At 29.3% G+C, this 14,929-nt stretch overlaps 1 long non-coding RNA gene across 1 annotated transcript; it reads right to left on the minus strand.

The window, feature by feature from the left end:
* Nucleotides 1-7,602: 7,602 nt before the first annotated feature.
* Nucleotides 7,603-14,865, minus strand: LOC126552118 (uncharacterized). The gene is made up of 2 exons (XR_007605961.1): nt 14,802-14,865; nt 7,603-7,875 (listed from the first exon to the last, which is right to left on the minus strand). It is a non-coding gene; the product is annotated as an uncharacterized LOC126552118 (long non-coding RNA).
* Between the last annotated feature and the right edge of the window lie 64 nt (nt 14,866-14,929).

The following is a 14,929-nucleotide window of genomic DNA, read 5'->3' on the forward strand; positions in this document are numbered from 1 at the left end:
CGCGCTATTGCAAGCTTTTTCGTATTCGACTAGCAAAATAGTTGTAAGAAAATAAATAGTTGTTGTTGGCCAACATTAAATTTGTTCCCCTCATAATAATATAACAGGAGCATACACACACGAGCAGGGTTTGGACGACCAGCAGCGTCGTCTGTGCATTTAGCAATAATAATTCCGAACACGTACAATGTAGGTACGTAGGCGGAGACGCTGCAACAGTGTGCGTGCGGTTTAAGCTGCGATCTTATATTCGAATTCAGGACGACAGGCAGCGTCGTCCATACGGTAAAATACGGTAATCGGTCAAAAATCGGGAGACAAAAAGTCCGTTTTGAAAAAAAAATGAACAAAATGTCCGGATTCATTTTTTTATTGTCGGACAGAAAGTCCGAAAATATAATTAAAATATTTTATTACATTTTCATCTATAATTACATTATATTATTATGTATAGGTATTTCATGCTGCACAAAACAAATAATTTTACGTCAAGATTTATAAAAGGGAAAAATGGGAATTTGAAACTTATTTCATTAAAATAATAAGAAAAAAAATTATAAAAATGATATATATATATAATTCAAAATTAAATTCTGGTAAGTCTAATGTTATACTACAACCGTGATAATTATTAATATAAATAATAAAATAGGTAAAATAATAATAACAATTAGTAAATTATAATAGTAATAACTAATAATTAATAGGTTAATTAAATTAAATTAATTTTCTACTGCTGCTTGCAAATAGAAGGAAGTAGATAGTCAATGTATACTTGTTTTAAGCATAAATTGTATTGTTTTTAATTTTAATTAGTTCAACACGTCGAATTGTGCTCATAACATAGTAAATATTAAATTATATTACATTTAATTCGTCGATTTGTTATGCATATGACCAGAATTAGGCATATTTTATATGTTAGAGTCGCACCCCCACCACCAGCGCCCACGATCCGCCACTGGTTGTCAGATTCGAAGAGCGTTTTTATTTCATAGTCGAGTGAATCAACGAAATATTCAAAGTAAAATTAATAATATTTTGTAGAACTATTAATAATAAATTATAGAATATTTAGGTAATCGTAGGTTTTCTGGTGATCGACCTTATCGAAATTCGATTGAACTGTGAACCGACCGTCGCCGATACGCGGACCGGTCGTACGTTATATCGCTTATATTATAGTATTACTATAGCCGAATTTGTAGGCTTCGCCCATGCGTATTTTTGTGTTTTTTTTTTCATGTATATGTATATAATATAAGAGTAGGAATTTGTTGTACGTGCCACGAGATTATTTTTATCGATTAACTTCAAGGAACAAATCTCATCGGACAAAAGGGATAGATTCTAGGTAGCCGGAAACCCTCGGGCCGCCGTGCCATGCAGCACAATGCTTGTTGGCGGTGAATCATTACGGTTAATGTTATAATACTCCACTAAAACATTTTTGAAAATGTTTTCTCTCATTGCACGGTGAAAATATACGAGAAGAACCTCTATTTTTCAATTTCAGTTTTTACGTTCCGTAGTATTTGAGTTACAGCGATCAGTGACTCAGTGGTAATTGGATGTTATCATAATATTATGTAAAGATCGTATTTTTCGTATGCGCGCACGTGTGTGTGTGTGTGTGTATATGACGAGCGGTCGAAAATAATATTATGGTTTTCAGTCGTAAATTACGCATTTCGACGGCCGATACCACTGCTACAGTGCTACGTAATGTAATATAATAAAATCTACAATTCAGCGGTTCCCAAACTGTGCACCTCGGTGCATTCCGGGCGCCGAGAACACACGTCTTCTTAAGGCAGGGGCTCCCAACCTTTTACCCACAAGTACCACCAGACGTCATGTTTTAATACGACCGATACGCCGTACCACTTCAATTCTAAAACTAAATTAGAAGTCAAATTTTTTTTAACGTTTATTTTTATGATTCGTCAATTTCTTAACATTTTCTATGTTTATTTGATATTTATGAAAGTAAAAAAAAATGTTATTATTACCTATTTACAATTTCTTTTATTTATTATTATTATTATTATTTTTTTTTTTTTGAATGTATGTTAATTTATAAATATTAAATTTTTTAATTTGTGAACAAAATAAATTTTCATTTTTGCTATTTCTCATGTTTTTACCGGTTATTTTAAGATTATTTTAAAGGACATAATAATATATTGTAGCGCATATTTTTGTAAATATTAGTGCTATAAAATCCGAGCTGATTAGTAAAAAGACGATAAGGCTGGAGCAACTATGCAAGGCCGCGGGCGTTGTCCGTCTAATTAAAAACGCATTATTGGTTTATATCGGAGAGTAGCGCGACCGACGAATATATTATTATAATATTTTTAATTCTACGGAAAACGGCGCGGAATATGCAACGTCCAAAACGCGACGGATACGCCACCACCGACCTGAGTGGTGGTAGAGTAGACGGTTCGATTTACTGTGCAGCTGTGGACTCTTGTCCGTGGCCGTGTATGACACTGAAATCGAGTCCGCGATACCAAGACCGCATGAGCTGGACGGTTGTAGTCCAGTCACGCGGTGGTAACGAGTGATTTGGATCTAGGACAATCAGTCGTCCCCGGACAATTGGTCCCCCCGCGGAAAAATGTCGTATGCGAACAACTGGTCATCATTTTATACTCGGACGATAAAATGTATTAGTTAACCGGAGTCGAATGTCCGTATAAAATATTGTAGTCCGAACAATTTTATAACGTGTATTGCGCACATTTTCGATGTACGTTATATATCTTAATAATTATTACCTAATAATAATTTTTGTAAGAAACATTATTAAATAAAAATTAATTAAAGGCAACAATTATTTACCCATATTTGATATCAATAATAAAGGTCGCTATTCGAAAAAATTGTTTTTTCTATTGTGCATGAGCGTTAGCAAAGGAGTTCAAAATTTGAAATTTTCCGAAAATGTGCACTTCAGTACCACCTATATACCACAGCAAACCGTTTTTCAATCTAAGGCCATTGAGCTGAGATACTTAGTGGTACATATAAAACGGGACACACTATATAAATATAATATATAATAACTCATTAGTATACATAATTATAAATTGTAGTATTATACAATATGCTAATTAATTATTATTCTTAATCTAAAGATTTATTTTAAAGAAGAACCGGTATCGAGAAAGGAGGGGGATATTTTGGAACCGGACAAGAACCGGAACCGATAACTTTTTAAGAACCGACCCATCCCGAATTTTTTTCTAGATACTTATTACTACTACAATAATAACTATACTATAATATTATGATATAATTTTTAATTAATTTGAGGTAGACCGCATACTATATGACAGCCTAATTAACAAAAAATATAATAAAATAATCAAAGAATATTTTATTTTATTTTTTATTATCTTAGTCCGTGGTAATAATCAATATTCGATAATCGTCAATCGAGATAACGAAGGATTTTTATCTGTAATTTTTATCAGTATTCACTATTCAGTTGTACAATATTACGCCTTGTTTAGGTCTCAGTCACGGTAGATGTATATTTAACGGGTGGAAGGTAGGAACGAAATGGAACGAAAAAAAAAATAATCGCGTGGAATCGTTCCTGATCATTCCCCGGTCGGACTCATTCGTTTGTAACGACTCGTTCATGAACGACCTGTCACTCGTATATGTTATTTTGAAAGATACAAAAAACTTTTCTTTTATTAAATAATATTAAAAATTAACAAGTTGATTTAGTTGTGTTTATAGTGATTCTACATATTTTTTATAAAGAAAATCAAGCGTATCCAGATTTTTGGCCAATAATCTGTTGCACCTGGCCGACATAATTTGAGCAGTCTTTGAAGTTGGAAAATATACTTTTCATAGTCACTCTTATAGCAGGTATTGTTGCTTATTTTAATGCCACTTCATTCCATGTATACAACATTGTCTTGTGTTTTTTACTCAATATTCTACTAGTTTGCGTGAAAGTTCTTGATATGGCATACCTAAATATTATTGTTTAACCAAAACCGTTGTTCTACTTGTAGTTGTTGATTGGCTTTGCATAATGCATATATTGCTTATCTTTCACCTTTGTCATTACAAATTCCCAAACGGTGTTCTGTTTCCAATTGTATCGGATGAACAACTTCTGGTTCTATATTAAAAATTGTTTACCTACATGTAAAAATCAAGTTATTATTTATTTTATTAAATTTATGTTTATTTTGATCGTAGCATTCATTGATAGAGCATGCGATAGCTGTGTGCGCAAGCTATGCAACGCTTGTTATTGCTGTAAAATATTTTTTATTCTGAGACTCGCTCAACCATCAGCCGCAGTACAAACCGCCCTGAGCATGCTCAATGTGGGTCGTGCTCCGACAATGATTTATATAATTTACATGTAAGAGTGTGTGGCAATTGTATGCATTTTTATTAATTTATAAATAAATACAAATTTATGTATTGTTTGTCAATTATAAATTAAATAGAACTATAAATTATAATGCATTATGGTAAATGAGCATGCCCATACTCCAGAGTAAACATTTGCCACTGAATAGATGTCATAGGACACCCGTCACAATTACATAAAAAGACAAAACAAATATAATATTATTTTATATTATCTACCAATATTTTTGGAGCAGAACGCATAAATAAATAATTAATGAAGTATCTAATCCAATGATACTTTCAAAATGTATAGATCATTACAGCAATGTTATCTGACATTTCTCAGTATCAATATTATAATATGTTTACAGATTCAGTATGAATTACTGATGAAGAATCTTGTATAATACATTTTCAAACCTATTTCCTAATAAAATTGGATTTTTTTAAATGTTTTGCTATACATAATAGGTACTTGAACTTGTGATTTTCTTATTTTTGAAAATGTTTAGAAAATTCCATATGAAATTGAGCTAGGGTGTTTACATTGTTTTCTTGTTTACAATTCGTTATTACTTATAATCCAAGCTAAATTTTTAAATTGTGTGTAATTTTTTTTTGTTTATGAAAATTTAATATTTTATAAAAATACCAATATGATCTAATACCGTATTATATTCAATAGGTAAATCACAATAAGATATTAAAATGTACTTAAGTAACAATGCGTAAACTGAGTCAGTATCTAGGTACTATCTACAAAATATTCACTATCAAGTTTTACATTTTTTTTATTTCTATAGTGCAAATCAGCGCTATCTTAAAATTTCATTCATTGAATAAAAATAATTGTAATGATTTTAGTGATTTGAATAATAGAACGAGTGGATCATGTAGTCCTAAACTCTCAGTACCTAATTTGTGCCTATAATACAATTCAATTTTTAAAAATAAAGATTAAATTATCAGACCAATAATTTTAGTTGTTAGTTCATGTAGAAAATACTAATAAAATTATTAAATACATTTACATTTTTTTCTTAACAGAATATCATGGACAAGAAAACAATGATGGAGAAACTTAATGAAATGTCAGATGAGGAGCCCGTGTTTTTTAATGGTTTCAAATATGGACTCAAAGCTGAAAAAATAATCACAGTTACAAATCTCGATGACAGTCTGTATTTCCTAATGAAGTGGGAAGGTGTCAAAAAAACAACACTTGTTAAGACTAAACATGCAATCGAACATTGTCATACACTCGTGTTGAGATACTATGAAGGAATTTCAAGATGGTCTCATGAAATGTAAGTATAATTACCAGTGATGGGAAAGAATGCGTTCATATTACGTGAACTTAACATGAACGAGTTCATTTTTATAAATAAATTTCCCATCACTAATAATTATACTTGTTTTTATTAATAAAATTATATATGTCGTAGGAATAGGTATAGTAAAAGAATTTAATTTTTTGACTATATGCCTACGACACATACATATGTTTTTTTTATTATTTTTATATTACTTCTTAACATTAAAATTAATGTGCATGTTTTGAGAAAATAAAGTCTGATTATGAAAATAAAAATGTTGTATGAAAATTATATCCAATCTTCTACTAGGGTACTTCAATAAATTCTGAGAAACCATTCCATATCACAAGTTTATCTTATTATACCACATTACATGTACCACTAGTAACACGGTGAATTTAATAATTATTATTGCTAATGTTAAATTTTATTCTTAAATCAATGGTAAAAGTTTCAATTTTGTAATATTGAATGATTTGTTAACGATTAAAAATTTAATAATTGCGAATTTTTACACATAATATGATTAGATATTATAGTTTTATATTTTAAAAAATTATCAAATAGACATGCATTACCATAAAAACATGTTAGTTGCAGTTGTGAGTAAAAAAAAATTTTTTTAAATCTAAAAACTTGACTGGTTTTAGACCAAAAAACCTCCTATACAAGTTAAAGAGGAGAGTTGAATATATTAACAAATAAGGTAACATTTTTGATGATTAATTATTATATTAATTATTCACAAATCAATAAGTGAAAAAAAAACATTTTTATGGATTCTGAAAATTAAATATCAAAAATAGAGTCTTCTAATTTTGTATAAACATCATTAAAAATCCCTTGAAAAACATTTAAACATAATTTTTATATAATATATATTGTTTACTGTGTTAAAAATAAACTTATTTCATAAAATAATAAGTGTATTAGATACACTATTAGATTATTAGATATATTAGACCTATAGAACACAACTATACAAATTTGTAATAAATTACATTGAAAATAACAATTACAATTGAATTTACAAATAAGGTGATTTATTTCAATACAATTATACATTCGATTATTTAAATGTTGTTAATACTAATAACTAATGAATTTATTATAAAATAAGATATGTGTAGTAGGTATACAAAGTATAAGTGTAGAAAAAAGTAAGATAAACAAACTACATGTATACTGATTATTAACTTCCGAAAAAATATTTTTATGTTGTGAACGGTATTTAACAATTGCATAATATTAGGTATATCAATGTGTACAAGAATCTTAACTTCTTGTTTAAATAACATTTTGCTATAAAATCTATTATAAATACTATATTATTATGAGTTATGACAAATAAATATTTGTTCCGCGGATGTATGAATTCATACGTTTTATCTACAGTAAGTGAATTAATAACATATCTAGTTGGTCTAATTGCTTATATTATTATTATAATTATTCATTTTATAGAATGCTTCTTTAATAAATTTATTATTTTTTATTTCATTGAAGTTTTATGAAAAAAAAATCATTTAGTTTAAATTGTGATGAAATGTATTTATTTTAAGATTAATGAATATTTTCATAGTAGTTTTAGCCATAGTTAAGCTGTCGTTATTGATAATAGTGTTTATTTTATAAAATTACCACTTGTGAATTCATAAATTTACTGATAGATCCGTATTATAGATTACGGAAGCCGCTAAAATGTTAAACAGTTATAAACTCGTGTAAGGCATGCTGAAATATATTTTTTAGTTTTTTTTTTTTTATTAAATTTTTTTAATACGTACTTACATTGGAATGAACCAGAAAGTCATTTGTAATAAGTCAATCGAAGAAATTTTACGTTGGAACACAGAAATATTTACCATTTCCAATTAAATAAGTAAAAAAATGAATACAAAAACGTTTATTATACAAACGTACTGCAACAGTGGCGGTAAAATTGTGTCCCATTTTAATGCTATATCGGCACCGTTGCAGTGTGGCTGTGTGGGGGACCTTTGCGAAGTAGACGCTTGTTTGGCCGATTTACTGTGCTGTGTATGGTATTGAAATTAAGACCGCGATACCAGGACTCCGTCGCTATGTACTTTTTTTGACATTAGACTTCGTCGGCAGTGGGTAGCTACTTGTTCAACGGCCATCACCATCATTAACATACCATCTGTTAAATACATAATATAATATTACAATCTATTGAGTTCAAACGGTTAGTTGGTTTTTTAGTTTAACCTTAGGCCTTAAGCGTTTTAATATATTTGTTATATTATTATTTCTACAACGTCAACAGAAGTTACTTATTAAAGTATAGGTACTCGTACTCGTTACTTAAATTACGCGTATAGTTTAATATTCTGCTCTATAATTCATCAAATAATATTATATGAGACAATTTAAAGACATAATATTCGACTTGTTTCTATATCGTCTATACACTATTATTATTATTATTATTATTATTATTAGATAATTATAGATTTTAGTTATTTCTACTTAAATTTAAAATGATTGGTATAATAATAATGTTAGTGATACATATTTTATATTATGCTGTTTCCGGTTATAATTATTTAATATTATTTGTTTTTAACCTTTATTTACACAATATATTGTACTTAAACAAAAAAAAAAAAAAAAAAAATGAAAAAGAAATGTGCGGAGTAAAGGTTGAGGAGATGTATTATAAAATTACCACAATGCATTCGCAGTTACGGTGCAGCGGATATTTTAATTTTTTATTTCGAACAGAGCAATTGTTATTATATTTTCATGATGACACTCGAATTAGATAAATATAATTTTCATTTCAGATAGCTGTAGTGTAGACGCGGTCTCGTATTTTGGTGGCAAAACCGTCTCTTCGAGTATATTCCAATATTCTATGTTTATTAACGTTTATTCTTTTATTTCGATTGCAGTAGGTTTGCAGGTCTGAGTGGTCTGTGGGCGAGGATGACGGTAAGCCATATAAATCACTTAGGATACAAAAGGGACGGAAACGCTTGTCACACGTGTACGATTTGGTCACAGTTCAGCTTAAAATGAAATCGAACAACTAAAATACGCATCCTGCAATGTATTATTACAATACGTTTCTCTCCTGCAAGTCGAAAAACTGCGCAGTATTTCCTAATCTATATTTTTATGCATATATATTTTTATATATTTCTACATAATGATGTACCTACACTCGTGTGTTATAAAATACTACAATATCGTCTTGTACCTTAACCTTAATGTGTATTTTGTCGACCGTCTGCTGTGACAATGGTTTATAAAGCACGTAGGTACGTATAGGTTAGGTACCTAACGTACACCGGTACATCGTAACGGTCAACGGAACGTGTTCTCGGGCGCCCCAAACACGATTACTGCCTTTAAGGATAGGGCTATACACGGCGTTTTCCGCCGTGTTTCGTACGCCGCGTATTCCGCCGCGTTTCCCGTCGAATCGAAAATGCGTTGGTTTATATCGGAGTGGTAGCTATACACAACGAACGTAATACGCCGCGTTTCAATCCGCGGCGGAAAACGCCGGCCGGCTTGCGTTTTGGCGGACGAACGTCGAAGTAATAAAAACGCAAACTCCTAATTTTACATTGTTTTAAATTAGGATGGGCTATACTGGTGACGGAAAACGTCGAGTTTGCCCCATAATTTTTTAGATGTTGTACAGATATCCGTGGCGGAATACGCTCGACGGATACGCCTTGTATAGCTAATCCAACGGGAAACGCGGCGGAAAACGCCGTGGATAGCCCCAGCCTAAGTCTTTACGCTTACCTATATACAAAAACACACACACACACACATCACCTTTGCTCTCAACAACATTTAATACTGTTGATTTCAATTATTTACGGCTACTATAAGTTTTATAACATAGTATACGATATACCAATCCTAATATAATGTGCATACTTTATTCATATTTAATTATATTACATTATTATACTAAGTTTTGGTATAGCGTAAGCAAATCATTATAGACATTATGATATTTAAAGCACAATGTTGTGAAATACTTTAAAACCAACATTATAATAAATTTTATTTTTCTATGTGCACAAAATGTGCAATCACAATGTTGTGTTTTCTTAAGTATAACTAGGAGAAAAAGTACAATCGTTCTTCTCAAAAGAAAAAGGTAAAAAATCCACAATTGCGTCACACCCGCGCACATTATACTACATTGCGGGTGTCTATTAGTGGTAAATATCACCAATTTAAGTTAACCTCGTGTTATATTAACACATCTCAATACTAATCATCCAAATATACGTAATTGCGTTCCAGGTTATAGGTTAAAATATATATTTCCAGTGATTCTTATTAGTTATTATCGGTATATGGCTCGAAATTATAATGTTTATATTAATAATAAGTAGTTAAATTAAAAAATAAATAATATCATAATATACATAAAAACTATTTTATTTTTTTTTTTATGTCAATTTCTACATGCAATCGAGTAGGTATACGATATAATTTTAATTTGTAACATTTTTAAGCGTTTTTGAAAAAATTTACTTAGTTATAGAAATATATTATATTCTTAAGGACTCGATACAATATGTGATTTCTTTTATACTTATTAGACAAATATAATAATATCAATAATTCAAAGGAAACTGCTATTAAACGACAACTCAAATTGAATTTGGTGATAATATTAATTATTATTTCACTATCGGTTATAATTTACAAATGCGTACAGCGTTTTCTACGCCCAATTAAGCAAAGATAATGTTTATATTTTCGGAAAAACGATAAATAACCAATTTGCAAATAATTAAATTTATTAATACTACATGATGTGATAGTAACAGTTATTTAATTCCCAATCGATTAGTCATTATAGTCATTAACAATCAATTTAAACGACAAAACTATTGATTTCGAATACGTTAGTGTGTCCAACATAATATGTACATTTTTTTTGATTGTTATAAATTATTATTCATGAAAATTAAATCAGATTACTTATTATACTTAACAATAAAACAAACACGGAGCACACGAGTCGCCGGACTTGTAGCGAATGTTGAGGCCGGTCCCGTGTTCTGTGACGCACCGGAGTGCACCAGCTAGCCGATTCAGGAACAGAACACGGCACCGACGCCGTTGACCGCCGATAATCATAATGACAAATATATATATACAGCCATAGCTTTGTAAATCGTGAGAGATTTTCGTCCAAAGGCTCGTGTGTCGTAGCCTTGAAAATTTAATCCCAGCGCGCGTATAGTTTCACTTCCAAAAATGTATATAATAAAACAAATTAATTAAAAATAATTTTAAGAGGATTAAAAAAAAAAAATCTATTATGAGTGCATTACAATGTACTTATTGAGCTCATTTTTATAGCATTTTAGAGCATTTAAATCCGTTTCCTAAATTTATGACATTATGAGTATTTAATTCAAATATTTATAATGATCCCACCCATGAGATTAGAAAACTGTCTGGCACATTTGCATTAGAGCACAAAGAGCATATTACAAATTTACACGACAATGGTGAATAGGCAATAAGTACATCGTTTTCTCGTGGAATGTGAAGACAATAAGTGATTCAAATGTTCAGAATGTCACAAATGTGTGAAATAAATACTTGATTTTTAATAGCAAAATATAAAAAAATGGTTATTAACATTTAACCATATTATTTATAATTTAACATTGTATTTATTTTAAATTTAAATCTTATTCTAATGGAAACTGCTTCAAAACTGTGAGATCAATACTTGATTATTTATTAGCAAAATAAAAGTTGTTACAGTATACCTACACATAGTTTTTAACAAAAAATTGTTTTTCAATTTTTAAAAATCTCATATAAACATAATATTTTTAATGTTATTATAATAATGATTAGTACACGATTATGATTTTAATTATGATACAGCAATTTTTAAAAATCTCATAAAAACGAATTTTTTATAGTGTAATATTATGTTCATTTTCCATTTCTATTTTGTTCTAGTGGTATACGTTTCAAGTATGGGCTATGAATACCGCCGAGTTTCTTATTACAAAAATAAAAGTTGTTACAGTATATTATACAAACACGTATAATATACAATGAAAATATTGTTTTCAATTTTTAAAAATCTCACATAACAATATTATGTATAAAGTTACGCTGTATTTAGTCTCCGTTCCTTTTTCAATCGAATGACATTTATTTCAAAAGTTCGGGTTGAATACATGATTATTTTTTAGTGAAATAAAAATTGTTACAGTATACACAGTAGCCGGGTCGGGTACGAACAACAATACTACGCGACGCCCGGTCACCGAAATACTTCGCGCGTTACAGGTACACGATACACCACTGCTCACCGACCGACCTATATGTGTGTGTGTGTGTGTGATGTATGCAGTGGCCAGTGGTGTAGTGGAGCATATACGCGGGTGTACGGCGTATGGGGAATCGTAAGTACCTACACGAGAGTAACAGGTAGACAATTACATAGTACGTTAATTCCTACATTGAGTATATTATAAGTTATCAATCCACGTCTATAAAATACTGTCATACATTTTAACCCTTTATTCTGTATAATATATAATTTATAAGCTATCTATCTAATTTAATTTATATAATTTAGTTATATTACAAATAATAGTATTTTTCCACCGAAAATATGGGCTAAACAATCTTCTGATAGAATACACACGACAAACGCATGCGAAAGTTTTCATTCGGATTTTAATTCAAATTTTTATCATCAACATCCCCATATTTTTAAAATTTTCGAAATTCTCAAATTATTTCAAGTTAATACGTACATAAAAATAAGAACAACTGAGAGTAATTTAGTAATTAAAATAAGTCAAAAACATACCGAAAAAAAAATTGTATAAATAAAAAAATAAAAGAATATTTAGGTAACTAAACAAATTAATCAATATGACCACTTTAAAGCTATAAGCTTCAGAAATAAACCTCATAAAATATAATATATATTTTTTTTATTGTTTTATTATATTAAAATTATTAAATTGATAATATTTATTAGGTTAATTATTAAATATTGTATAGAATGCACTGCTTTATATTTTTTACAATAAATGATGAATTATTACTATATTACAATTGTTATTTTTAAAATTATTAAATATTATATAAAATGCACTACTTATATTTTTTTTTACAATAAATTATGAATTATTATTTAGGTAAATTCTTAAATATTATAAAGAATTATTTATTATATAGAATAAAGGGTCAACTGTATGACAGTATTATAATATGATATAACTGATATTAGATTGATAACTTATAATATACTTAGTGTAGGAATTTACACGTGTACCTGTTTTTTACTGTGTAGGAACTTACATATGTACCTTATTTTATCGTGTAGGAACTAACATATGTATCTTGTTTACCTGCTAGGTCTCGTGTAAGAACTTACATTCGCCCCGGCGTATACCCACTTCTCAGTTTTTCTGAAGTGCGTATACTTATAGAATAACACATGATACGCGGGTATACGCGTAGGCCCGTATGGGATTGCATTAGTTATTCTACATACTTACCAAATTTGATATATATATGATTTTGAATTAATAAATAAATATAACCTAACCTTATTGATTTTACGGTTTTCATATAATTAAAACAGCTGTTTATATTACATAATTACTTACTATCTATGTGTCATCAATTCATAATATAGATATAATAATAAAAAATTGAATTATATTTTAAAGCGTGAATTTAGGTATATGTATTAAAAACCAACAAAACATGCGCTGAAAAGGCTTAAATATGTATTAATATATACACCTACATTAAAATGTTAAAATAATCATAAAAATAAATAATATGCTAAAAAAAATGATGATCATATAAAATAATGTCAATCGACAATCATGGTCGTAATCGATATTTTATTATTTTATTTCCCCGATTGATCTAAGCCCTATTTAAGGCCATTTTTGGAAAAACTGTTTATTCCTACAAGTATTCCTATATACCTATTAATTTATTTTTATTTTAATCAAAAGTATAAATATGTAATAATTTTTTCTTATATCATAAAAAAACAATAGTATAAATTTAAAAATGTTTAAAAACAAAACATCGAAATACATGCGCTAAAAGATGAATACACAAATAAAATTTTAAAATAAGCCCTAAAATAGAAAATAATGCAAAAAATATGCATTTAAAAGTTTCGTTTTTTAAATCGTTATGTCAAGAAACAAATTTTTTGATCACTTAGCAGTTAGCATATTATACTATCAACCAGAATAAATTTGTAATTACAATAAATACATACAAACCCACGCTTTAATAATATATTAAAGTATAGTAAATATTTGACGGTTGTGGGGGTTGTGGGGGAAAAGTCCCCCAAGTTTATTTACCAAGCACATTTAAGAGTTTATACTCACTAAACAAATTACGACTACATCACTGGATGTATGTATAGCGACTCAAAGGAGATGGATGGGGTCGCCGAGCAAGACCGGAGAGTGCTTTAGTGTATGGTGAATGTGTGACGGTGTATAATATGTATGTATGTGCTTACAAATAAATAATAATAAAACGATAACACGTTGCAGGTAAATAATTCATTGCTGTACAATACACGATGTCGATAATAAATTAACAAATATATAAACATCACAGCAACACAATATTATAATCGTATACAAATATAATAATTAATATATCAAAGCCCTTATGGCCGAACGAGATAAATAATAATATTATAAGCAGCTATTATAGCTATATAGCTGGTAAACAATAGTATAAGTATAATATAATCATATATGTCAGCTGATGAGGCTGCGGAGCTGTAAAGCTTTAATATTAATATAAAAGGCAGCCCTTATGACCAAACACGATATATAAAATATATATAAATAATATGCTGTACGGCCTGACAGAACGTAATAATAAGTGGCCCTCCTGGCCCAACAGATAAATATAATGAGCCCTTATGGCGCGACAAAATAATTATAAATGTATATAAGCCCAGAAGCCCTTGTGGCACAACAGAAGATATACGCAATAATACAGACAAATAGGTAACAATAGTAATAAATAGAAAAAATAAAAAATAAAACTCACAGATTGACGGAGAACTGCTGGCCAGCTGCTACCTACCTACACACTCATAAGGTCCACAAACGACAATTAATATAATTACAATAAAACAAATAAATAAATATATGGCAACAAATTTTAACACGGAATGA

This window comes from Aphis gossypii, chromosome X (assembly GCF_020184175.1).
Source record: "Aphis gossypii isolate Hap1 chromosome X, ASM2018417v2, whole genome shotgun sequence".
Taxonomy (NCBI): Eukaryota; Metazoa; Arthropoda; class Insecta; order Hemiptera; family Aphididae; genus Aphis; species Aphis gossypii.